At 48.6% G+C, this 12351-nt stretch overlaps 1 protein-coding gene across 5 annotated transcripts in view; it reads left to right on the top strand.

Annotated features, from left to right (window-relative positions):
* The first annotated feature begins 1700 nt into the window (after positions 1-1700).
* Positions 1701-12351, top strand: part of CTNNBIP1 (catenin beta interacting protein 1) — a 47160-nt gene continuing 36509 nt past the window's right edge. For 2 of the 5 annotated variants that reach the window (XM_070474258.1, XM_070474259.1), the window contains exon 1: positions 1701-1993. The gene's annotated coding sequence lies outside the window, so the exon portion shown is untranslated. The remainder of the gene's footprint in view (positions 1994-12351) is intronic. The other 3 variants (XM_020887712.2, XM_070474261.1, XM_020888222.2) reach the window with 3 other exon arrangements.

The raw sequence follows: 12351 nt of genomic DNA, 5'->3' as shown, positions 1-12351 counted from the left end.
CAGGGCTGGGCTGTCAGGGCTAGCAGATGTTTCCTGCCTCCGAAGCCTTCAGTGTTTCTTTCTAAGACTACAGATGGGGAGAGGCTGAGTTAATCCTGAAGTAATCCTGCTATCTGGAGATGCAGAGTTTTCCAACTCTGAGCTGATGGGATGAATGCCTGACTATGTTGATGAACTTACTGTAATTTTGAACAATAAACACAATATATTTATGAAAATTTTGAAAAAACTTCCATTATTTCACAGTGACACATTTTAAAAATACATTCCTTTCCCACATTTATCCTTAAGCATGTACCTTTTCCTGAAATAGAATTTATACATTGTCTTGAATAACCAAGCAAGTTGTTTACTTTTAATTTGTTTTGTTTAAACATCAATATTTACATGAAAATAATTTGAATGTGTAAATTTGTTATATTGGTATGCTCTGTGAAACTTGAAGGATCAGCTAGTAACTGTATAAAGAAATACTGGTTGAGCTCTTGTTATGGGCATGGTAGTCTGGACGCTGAGGAAGATACAGACACTGTTGACCTATTTCTGGCCTTTAAAAGTTCATAATCTCATTATTTTGATAAAATTAAAATATTCCTCAATTGTAAGTAAAAAAAGTTATTAAATCAAAAGTAATATAGACATTAGAGAATATAACAGAAAAAAAATTATCTTGTATCCTTCTTGCATAGGGAAGGGGAAGAAAAATGAGGGAAGTGGAAGAGGATGGGACAGAAAAGGAGCAGAAAGGCTGGGGAAAGAGGCACAGTAAGGCCTCTAAAACTGTTAGTGTCGCACTATGCAATTGTTAAGTTAAATGTTGAAAGTGAGACCACACTTGAAGACACTCGCCCCTTTAAAAGGGAAGCTGGGTGTTCAGGGCAATTCGCATTTTGCCTAAAGGAGGCTCTTTATACTCTCTAGAGCAGATGAGTCAGACTTTCTATAGCAACATTTTAACCAAGGGCAACCTTCTCTACCCACCCCCTCCCCAAATGCATTCACTATCAATACGTATGATATTCTAAGTTTAACAGACCCACAGAGGCCCCATCCCTGGGCTCTCGGGGTTCGGTGGATCCAGGTTAGACAGGCCCCCAGTTCAAGAGTGGGCCCAACTGCTTCAAAGGTAGCAATATATCCAGTTCCAAGACCCAGGAAGACCACGCCTCTAAATGTTTTGCAACCTTGTCCATTTCAGATTTTTCAGGGGTCCTGAGTAAACGGGTCTTGCTAAGGATTCCGCCTCGTGTGGCCTCTCCCATTTTTAAACTCAGACTCGTGTGTGGGAGAGGCCATTATTTTTACGGGATCACTGTGCTTCTGGAGCAGCTAGGGACATGCAGAGCTGCTTTACCGCAACGCCCGCTCCATCCTTAGCCCGGGCTCCGCCCTTAGGCCACCTCCCCCTCGGAGCCCCCGCCCCTCCTCCCTTACCAACCCCCGACCCGCTCCACCCCTTTGCTCTGAGAGCCTCTAGGCCCTACCCGCAACCGGGTTCCACCCGCCCATCTCGTGGCTCCGCCCCAGGGCCGCTTGCCCCGCCCACTTCCGAAGGGCCCAATGAGCTTGCCCGAGAGCTCCGCAGCACCTACCTTTCAGCTGAGAGCTCCGCCCCATTGGCCCACTTAACCAATGAGAGCCACTGAGAATTCCAGGACACGCCCATTACATCGTCAGACCGCGCCCCTACGCCGGCCTTCTGCCATCCTCCACCCCGGGGCGTTGCCGTGACCGCGCCTCCGTCTCCCGCGCGGAGCCAGATGCCGCCCTCTCCGCCTGTCCCTCCCCCGGCGGCCTGGCGCCTCCTTCCCTCCGCGCCGCGGTGACTCACGGAGAGGGAGGCGGAGGCTGAGGCGGCCGCTCCCGCTGCTGCTGCTGCCGCTGCCGCTGGTGCCGTCGCGGCTGCTCGGGCTGTGCGCGTTCCGGAACAGGCCGCCGCGCGCCGCTCTCGGACCCGCAGCCCCCGCCCGCCTGGCCGGGTCGGGCGGCCCAGGTAAGCGCCGAGGCCGGCCCGCACCCGCAGCGCCCGGGCCCGCGCTGCTCCGCGGCTCTGGGAGCAGCCAGCCCTTTGTCTCCCGGGGAGGGGCCGTGGACTGCGCCCCCGACCCGGCTGGGACCCACCGGCACGGAGCCCTGGCCTGGGCCGGGTTTCCTGCCCCGCCTGGCAGCCGCTGCCTCCTGCCGCTCGCCGCCCCCGCCCCCGATCCCGCGGCAGACCGCCATCCAGCCGTCCTCAACCTCTCCTCCCCCGGGGGTCGCCTCCACAGGTGTCCGAGCCATCCACTCTTGCTCACCCCACCGCGTCGGCGTGGTTGTCGCCGCCTAACAGCCTCAGGTCCCGCGCGTTCTTGTCTCTTTCCTCACCTGCACCTCGCTCTAGCATCCTGACTGACCCTCTGTAAAGAGCCCCCCGGTATTTCCCCAAACTAAATGCTGTCAAGGTCTGGCCCCTGCGTCGCTCTTCCTCACTCTAGTCTGGCTGAACTGTCGTGTGCCCCGTGAATGTTCCTGGAAGGTGCACGTTGTAGGCACATGTCTCGCCTGTATGGCGGGCATGTATCTGTGAACCTGCAAGATTGACCACGGGGAGCCCCAAACAGCACTTCTTGCCTTCTCCTCATCATCCCCACCCCAGCCACCTTCCGGTGCACCAGGTAACCAAGACACCTCGGTCTGGATACCCAGCCTCTTTTAGGCCCCACATGTCTGCCTCTCTGGTGTGCAGAACGTGTCTGAACAGTCCCTGCTGTCAGGTTAGCCCCTGGGAAGGCCCAGGAGGCCTGTGTTGGCTGCAAATCAAGAGTTTTACAAATAACGCGATGTGAGGCTTGCGTCACCTCCTGTCCGAGGATCAAGTATGCTAGCACTGTTAATTACTTTGTCTCCTGTCACTCACACAACTTAGGAAAGTGTGCCTGGCCGACTGCTGGGTAAATTGAGGCATGGGTGTGTGGCTAAGGGACCTGGAGGCAAGTCAGAGTTAGTCCTTAGGTTCTGACTCTTAGCTCCCTGGTGCAACTACTGGACTCTAGTTCCTGGCTTTAGACTCTAAGTAATACTGATCTCTTGGGCTGGTAAAGTGTCCAGAGACCAAGTTTCCCCTGGTTTAAAGCAGGAATTCGAATTATAAAGTGCCAGTGTGTCATTCATGGTTTCCTGATGGAGTGAGTGGTCCTCGCATATACAAGTTGCCTCCCTGGGATGGAGATTAATCTATTCAGTTATGAGAGCTTCCTATGTGGTATTCCAGGCACTGGAGTCTGGAGACATAGCCCCTGCCCTCCTGTAGCTGACATTCTTAAGAGAAAGGGGTAATAAATAGGCGGACAAAGTAAGTTTAGTAGTGTTAAGTGCTGTGAAGGTGGGAAGAACCAGTTTGGTTTTTTTTTCCCCCAAGTGCAGTTAGAAATCATTTGAGGACTTAAGCAGAGAGGTGATAAAATCTAAGTGTTGAAAGATCATGCTGGCCTCCATATGGAGATTGCATTGTAAGGAGCAGGGATGATTGCCATCATCCCCACCCCAGCCACCTTCCTTTTTCTTGCACCTGGTAACCAAGACACTTAAGTCTGGATACCCAGCCTCTTTCAGACCTCACATGTCTGCCTCTCTGGTGTGCCAAACGTGTCTAAGCCGTCCCTGCTGTCAGGTTAGCAGGGACTAACCTGGCAGGTAGAGGCAAGGATGCTAGTTGGGAGACTGGCCATTGCAACTGCTGGGCAAAAGATGACGGTGGCTTGAACCAGGGTAGTGGTAGCAGAAGAAATGAAACCAGTCTGATCCCCCAGGGAGAGACTGAGAGCGAAACTTCAGGGGACACCGACTGAGACTTAGGTGTCTGGCAGAGAATTTCTAGACCTGGCTATGCTCTGGTTTAGCTCAGCAAACCCTACTTAACACCTGTTGTGAGCCAGATGCTGTTCTAGACTCTAGAGATCCTGACATGAACAGGGTGACTAGGTCTCCATGTTCTCACAAGGTGCTCACAGATGGATCACCCCTTTCTGAAGGGAAGAGGGTTTGTGGGCTTAAAAACCATTTTGAGGAGGAGGAGGGCAGCACGCATTGGACTTCATTCCCACATCCGGCTGCATTATTTAAATGAGAGCATGATTGCCCTCCCACTGCTGTACGATGTTCCCAAAGAGGTTGCGACTGATCTCGAGGTGGGTGGGAGAACTGCTCAGTGACCATGAACTTGAACCATTAATCGGAATAAAACTTGGGTCTCCATGCCGCTCCATATCTGTGCTGTCAGAACAGGTTCCGAGCTAGAGGACCATGAGGGTTATATAGGCCAGGCCCCTCTTAAGGTTGGGCACCCCTAGCCCCCAGAGACTGAATGAGTCACTGTTGTTGTTTTTAATATTGATTGTTTAAAATTATTTGTTTAGCTGTGCCAGGTCTTTGTTGTGGCAGTCAGGATCTTGGATCTTCTTTGCTGCACATGGGAATCTTTAGTTGCAGCATGCGAATTCTTAGTTGAAGCATGAGACCTCTTAGTTGCACCATGTGGGAACTAGTTCCTGACCAGGGGTTGAACCCGGACCCTCTGCATTGGGAGCGTGGAGTTTTAGCCTCTGGACCTAGTCCCCTGAGTAACTCTTTTGAAATCCCATACCAGTCTATACATTTGCTAATGGCACCTGTTACTTTCTACCTCTCTTTCAGCTTCATGTGCAGATGCATAACCCTAAGTTTTCTGAGGCCAGGGTTTCTATTGGACTCAGCTTTCCGTCTCTCACAGTGTCTAGATCCTGCCCCCAAAGTATACTCATCAAGTACTGGTTGACCTGCCTAGGTGTTTCACAGCACCTGAAACTAGAGCCCAGGAATGCTGACCTTATCTTTTTTTTTTTTTTAATTTAAAAAGAAAAATGTGTTTATTTATTTATGGCTGTGCTAAGTCTTCGTTGCTTCTCTGGCTTTTTCTCTAGTTGCAGTGAGCGGGGCTGCTGTCTAGCTGTGGTGCTTAGGCTTCTCTTCCAGTGGCTTTTCATGTTGCAGGGCACAGGTCTAGAGCACAGCCTCAATAGTAGGGGCATACGGGCTTTGTTGCTCTGCGGCAGGTGGGACCTTCCTGGATCAGGGATTGAACCTGGGTCTCCTGCATCATCAGGTGGATTCTTTACCACTGAGTCATCAGGGAAGCCCTGTCCATGTCCTTTCATCAGTTTCCTCTTCTTCCAGAGTCTAACACGGGGGTCAGCCCAGCAGTCTCCATGTCACCATGCTCACAGAGCAGGACAGCCCTTCCTTGACGGGTCGGCTCTCACTCCAGCCCTGCCTACAGGGAACAGCTGCTAAGGGTGCTGAGCAACTAGTTATTTGACATCCAGCAAATATGAAGCAGAGCTCTCAATCAGAGCCCGAGGTCTAAACACAAGACTAGTCCAAACACAGGACTAAACCTGGGTTTGAATCTTGGTTCTGCCATCATGAGCTTCATGACCTTCAGCAAGTAACTTAACTGCTCTGTGCCTCAGTTTCCCCATTGACAAAATATTAATACTTCCTTCATGGAGTTGTTGGGAAGATTAAATTAAGTAATACCTATTAGAGCCTTAGAACTACACTGAGCCCGTTGGTAAGGGCTTGGTTGAAGCAGTAGCTGTTATTTCACCATTATTTATTTATCTACTTCTTATCTCCCTTCAGAATTTAAACTCTTTTAGGGCAGAGATTTTTGTCTTTTTTTGGTCTACTGTTAAAGCTTGTAGGCACTCAATAAACATTTCTTAAATTGAATGGCTTATTGAGCATCTACTATGTGCCAGGCACTGTTGTAGATGCTGGGGACTGAGCCAAGAACAAGATCACCAAGATGCATGAAATCCATGTTCTAGTGGGAGAGCCAGATGGTAAACAAGTACACATGTGAATAAAACAGGATGGTGAAAAGAGATGCAGGGTAAAAGAGAGCAGTGAGATGGAGAATGCCTGGGTCATAACTATAGTGAGCTCTGAGGAGGTAACTTTGGTGTTTTTTTTAAAAAATGTGTTTTTATTTATTTATTTGGCTGTACCGCATCTTGGTTGCAGCATGCAGGATCTTTGGTTGTGGCATGCACACTCTTAGTTGTGGCCTGTGGGATCTAGTTCCCTGACCAGCCACCCTGCATTGGAAGCACAGAGTCTTAGCCACTGGATCATCAGGCAAGTCCCTAAGGAGGTAATTTTGAGTGGAGACCTAGCTGATGGGCAGAGGGCAGCAGAAGCAACAAGCACAAGGAAGCTGGAGTGGGCTGAGTGAGGAGCTGGTGGGAGTTAGATCTGTGGCCACGGTGAGGAGTTTGGATTTTACTCTTTAATTCTGAACAGGGGGACATCACTGCATGGGAACTTTTCCTGGGGGTCTATCCCAGGAGAGAGAGCCAGACACTACGAAGAGCAGTGAGCATGCTCTCCTTGCCCTGCTTTTGGAAGGCTTTCAGGTGTCTGTTCTCATCAAGTTTCTCATGTCTCTGGCCTAGATAGCTGGGAGGCGTGGGAGCCATCAGCTAGGTTAACAAAGGTCCAGGTGTGTGTGTCTGTGTGTCCTGCAGATTCCCTCCAGCCATCTTTTCCTTCGGAGTATGTAGGTAATGGGTAAACATTTCTTGAGTTGAGTGAATGAGCATTGCCAACTGTTAGCGTCTTGTCCTGTACAGTGGCATGTCCTATATTTTCTGCTTCTCTCTGCATCAGGAAAAGCTTCTTATGGTGGTTGTGACTCTGGTGTAAACTTGGAGTACTGCTGCTGCTCTTATGTGCATCAGGGACCCACACACACCTATTTGTCACAGTCTTTTTTTTTTCTTTTGTGGCTGTGCCACACAGCTTGTGGGATCTTAGTTCCCTGACCAGGGATTGAACCCAGGCCCTTGGCAGTGAGAATGTAGAGTCCTAACCACTGGACCACCAGGAAATTCCATGTCACAGTCTCTTTGTTGGAAGTGTATCAAGATTGACTGGGCAGCTTTCCTCCCTCACACCATCCCCCACTTCTCTTCCAGTCTCTTGCTGAGTACCACCAGGCCACACTGTCACCTCTGAACACCTCCTGTTTGGTTATTTGATCTACAGTCCTGTACATCACTTGATCCAGGAGTACAGTGGTACCTAGAAAGCAGTCTTCAGCCTGGGCTGAGCAGAATTGAGAAGCTCAGCAGAGCTCTCAGAAATAGTGTTTCAAAGCCAGGAGTTCAGCTCACCAGGAATCCAGAGTTGGCCTCTGGAGACTGGGGGCAGTTGGCCAGCCTTTCAGATCCTTACTCAGGCATCCACTTGTCTGTCAGTGTCCGAGATGCCATCTGCTCTGCTAACCTTGAGAGGCCGACATGAGTCAGAAGGAATCAAATAGGACTTCTGTGTTGCAAGTCCCTCTCAGGGACCTGGTATATTTCATTGGCAGGCTGAGACTTGCCTGTCAGTCACATGTCATCTGTGGCCTTGTAGAAACTAAACCTGGAGTGGGTGCCACCTTTTTCTCATGTAACTGGGTTTGTTTTTTTTTTTAATGAGAGTGATATGTACTCATTTAGAAAATGAGAAAATGAATGATAATGACATTTTATATACGTTTCCTCATTTAGTCCTCACTGTTAATTTCTGAGGTAAGTAGCATTATTACTGTTTTACACATTCAGAAGCTGAGGCCTGGAAAGGTTAGGTAAGTTGTCTTAGGTCATGTGGGTCAGAAAACAGAGTCAAAAAAAAAAAAGATAACAGAGTCAAGACTCAAGCCCAATTGATGGCACTCCTATGTGTGAGCTCTGGGCCTCCTATCAGATGCTATGTTTCAGCAGAAATAACAGAGAAGAAAAAACATCTCCCTTAAGCCCAGCGTGGGTGACATTGTGGGGAGGCCAGAGTTAGCACACTGGAGGCTACTGCAGAGTTTGAATCCTATGCCTTTTTCCCCCATTTCTTCTGACCTTGGGCAAGCTAATTAACCTCCGTTTGCCTTACTTTCCTCCATCATAAATGGAGATAATGATACTCATAGCTCCCAGGGCCATTATGATGTTTGAGCCAAAGTGCTTTTGAACTTCTTTTATGAAAGGGCACAGAGCCCCGACTGCTGTTATACTAGGTTGTTAGAGACTGATTATGCCCTGATCCTCCACAAAGCCTTTTCAGGATGAAGACAACAGTCCCTGGAGGGAAAGGTGTCCTTCCATGGTGGGTCCATGCTGGACCAAACATTGTTTTCCTCCTTCTGAAGTTTCTTGAGGGCTGAAGGTCATGAATGTTTCTCCATTTCTTGCTTTCTTATTTAAAAAAAAAATTTATTTACTTAATTATTTTTGGCTGTGCTGCTGTTTGGGCTTTCTCTAGCTGTAGTAGCCGGGGGCTATTCTTCGCTGTGGTACACGAGCTTTTCATTGTGGTGGTTTCTCTTGTTGCTGAGCTCAGGCTTTAGGATGAGCAGGCTTAGTAGTTGTGGCTCACAGGTTCCAGAGCACGGGCTCAGTAGTTGTAGTACATAGGCTTAGTTGCTCCAAGGCAAGTGGGATATTCCTGGGCCAGGGATTGGACCTGTGTCTTCTGCAGGCAGATTCCTAACCACTGGGCTACTAGGGAAGTCTGTGTTTCTCCATTTCTCATGTCCATGTTGTACTGTAGATGTTTCTGTAAGCAGGTGTGTAAACTGTGACTCATAATAGGATGGAAGACTGCTGATGGCAGAGCAGAGAAGGGGTTTACAGGGCTTGGTTTCTGATCCCCGCTGTGGTGTCTTTGTAATGTCAACCAAGAGCACCAAGAGATACCAAGACGTGATGACTGTCTTCCACTGGTCCTTCTTTTCCTCCTTCTAATGGCTCCTTTTTCAATTAATACATATTCACTAAACTCTTATTATGATCTGGGCCCCCTGGCAGGCACTGGGAGTACTGTGGAGAACAGGGTAAAAATAGTTCTTATCATACAGAGCTTATAGTCTGGGGCCAAGAGGTTTATTATCTAGTTGGAGCCGTGGGAATAAAGCAAGAACGTGTTGGTGAGAGTGTCTTGAACTCTCAGGGGTAGTGGTGGGAGGCAGTCAGGACATAATTTCCAGATGTTTCCATCGGTCCCAAGGGCACCTGCCCTGGGCGGATGTTAAGGTGGAGGTTGTACTTGGCTTCCCAGAAGAGCACGGGAAGAGTTAGGAGATTAGAGCCCTTGCGTGTTGCAGTTGACAAAAGCTGCACTCGTGTGGGCATCTGCAGAAACAATTAACACCTTGGCAGTCATGGTTAGTAAGAACTATGTTTTCTCTTAAAGCCTTAACCCTTTGTCACTTGGGTTCAAGTCAGGAGGAGTGATCATGGTGATGAGCTCTTTCCTGAGTTTTTGTTTTGAAGTGATACCATCAATCTGGTGCCTTTGTTTTCTTTTCTTTTTTTTTTTTTGCTGCACTGGGTCTTCATTGTTGAGTGCGGGCTTAGTTGCTCTGAAGCATGTGGGATCTTAGTTCCCCAACCAGGGATTGAACCCACGTCCCCTACATTGCCAGGCAGAGTCTCAACCACCGGCCAACCAGGGAAGTCCTCAGTGCCTCTTATGAAAAGTCCATCAGACCTTGGCTCTCCAGAATCTCTCCCTGCCTGCCAGGCCTCCCTCTGCCAACTTTGGAACACAAGTTTATGGCAGCAGGCAGACTGTGGGGCTGGCTGCATCGGTGCTCTCGGCATGAAGCCAGGGACACTTGTGTCTCTGCACCTTACTGAGGGCCAGTATATGTAGAGTGGGGTAGAGGAGGGTTGTTCTTCCCCATGTCTGCCCAGCCCCAGACCTCGTGTTTGCTCCAAAGAGCCCAGTCAAGGGAGGCCTGGCAGGTCCTAGAAAAGCACCCCGTGTTCGTCTACTCACCCTCGGGCAGGAGCTGGAGTAGAGAGGACTCAAGGCTGGCAGAGGCGCCTGCACACATTCAGAGAGCGAGGAAGGCGTCAGGATGGGGCTGCGCTCCTGGGCGATATTCATTCCTCCAGCCCCCTCGGTGTCACTGCCCTCCTGGTGCCAACCAGCTGCCCCTTCAGTCTGGAGAGCCTCAGAGCCATCCAGCATCTGAGCAGGAGGAAATGACCAACCTGGCGAGGAGACCAGGCCACTCTGTGGCCCCGGACTTGTTCACCTGTGGTCAGAGCCTACGGTGACGCCAGTTCAGCTGGGAGAATGTGACCCACTTCTATCTCCCCTCCCACATGGAGAGCTGGGTGGGAAGCTTTGGGAAACCAGTTCCAATTAAGGCTTTTTCAGGCCTGAGCATCTCCTGAGTATCCAGCCCACATGTTTCCTGCTGCTGGAATCCTGTGGTTCGTGTCCCTGAACTGAATAACAACTCCCAAACAGATGAAGTTACCGCCTTCGCGTTCTTCAGTTCTGGCTTCTGCAAGCTGGTAGGGGGCTGTGTGTGTGTGTGGGGTGCTTCCTTCAAGGGTCAGGTCCCTTTTGGATTCAGACACCTTTTGTAGTGTGGGCCCCACCCTTTTTCTTCCTGCTAAATCACCGGGGGAACCAGGGGCTCAGTTTCCAAGGAGATGGGTTAGCCTTGACCTCCCTGCCCAGACCAAGGCCTCCCAGCCCCCTGCCGCAGGCAGCCCAGGCTTCTGACAGATCCATCCTGACCCTTGTCCTTGCAGAATGTTCTTCTGCTATAGGAATGTGAACTAAAATGGGTTTTGGACCCTCTAGGTTTCTTCCATTCTCTCCAGGGAGAGGGTATTTGAATGATTTTCCATTTAAAATTCTGTGTTTCTCATGCAGAAGGGAGTAGGGGATGGAGGAATGTGTTTTTTTTTTTTTTTCATTTTTATAAAAATGTGTTTTATTTTAAAACAAGTCTATAAAAGTAGAAATCACATACAAAAATACAGATTACTCTGATGTGTTAGCAAAATAGCTTATGGCTGGACTTGAGTTTGGAAGTACTGTATGTGTGAGGGCATCCGGAAATCAGAGGCCAACCATATCCTCCCTCCAGCCCGTGGCACTAATCTGTAAACAGTAATTGCAAGTAGTATGTAGCACTTTTAAACTACTACAAAACTGAAATCTAATCATTTCCCATGTAACACTACTTTATAAAAATGTTCTTCCTTAGGTTTGAGCAGATAAGGGCACTCATACCATTGTTTCTAACATTTGAAAGATCTGATTTTTTAAAAAAGCAATGTTAATAGAAATGATGAGTTTGGGCTTTTTGCTCCATTTTGAATATATGGGAAGGTCATTGGTTTAAACAAGAAATTAGTGTTTTGTGTTTGTGTGTGTGTGTGTGTTTTAAGTAGAATTTAGTCCTTTTTCTTCTATGTATCATTAAAAAATAACTCACGGATGCTATCAAAAGGTTCAGCACCCAAGTCTTAACTTTTACACATGTGCCGGCTGTGCTTATTGCTCTGAAACTGCACAGAACATACACCTTCTTCTAGGGTATATTCCTAATTGAAAGGAACATGCAGTTCTTAGGGAACTCCAGGTCCAGAACTTTATAAAATGGGTTCTTAGAAACAATCATTGTGGGAGGCCATTAAAATAAAATAAAGACAATTTAAAATACTTGATTCCAGAGTAAAAATAGCTTTGAGAACCTTAGCGAAAAGGAAAATGGCAGGCATCTGCGGTTCAGGACTCCATCCAACATTTCAAGAATCAAAGAATGACTGGTTCCTACCTCTCTAAAACAAAGTAAGTCATTTTAAAAGCTAAAGAACCCATGTTAGCATAATTTGATCATAACGTCAGAAGTCCACAATTCAATTTCCTCTGCTAATTCAGAACACTGCAAACACAGTACATAAAGAAAATAAAAGTATTAGTCGCTCAGTCGTGTCTGACTTTTTGCGACCCCATGGACTGTAACCCACCAGGCTCCTCTGTCCATGGAATTCTCTAGGCAAAAATACTAGAGTGGGTTGCCATTTCCTCCTCCAGAGGAATGTGTTTTAAATACACAGAACCATAGGTTCTGTCAACATGATCCGGAGATTTTAAAGACGAGGTGATAGTTCTGAGCCCCTGATCCAGTCTTACTAAGGAAGGAACAGAAGATGATAGAGAAATCGCCATGCTCAGGCCCACTAGGCTATGATCTCAGACCTGTGGGAGCACCATTCCTGAGCATGTGCTCTATGGCCAATCTCCGAAGTGGCAGGAAGATGGGGTGCTGGTAATTTGTAGGGGCAACAGGGTGGGGCGTACAGGCTAGTAAGCTGGCTTGAGGTGGTGGTGGGGTTTCTCCAGGGCCCTGGCTCTACTTGCCTGAAGATTACAGTGGGACATGGTGGAGCAGAGTCCTTCATCCCTCCCTGGGGGAAGCTGTCCGCCGCCACCTGAGAAATGGTACATGCCCATCCCTTAACCCCTGCTCTGAGTGCTGGCTGG

The sequence above is a fragment of the Odocoileus virginianus genome, chromosome 11 (assembly GCF_023699985.2).
Source record: "Odocoileus virginianus isolate 20LAN1187 ecotype Illinois chromosome 11, Ovbor_1.2, whole genome shotgun sequence".
Classification (NCBI taxonomy): domain Eukaryota; kingdom Metazoa; phylum Chordata; class Mammalia; order Artiodactyla; family Cervidae; genus Odocoileus; species Odocoileus virginianus.
This window is presented reverse-complemented; position numbering and strand designations above follow the sequence as displayed.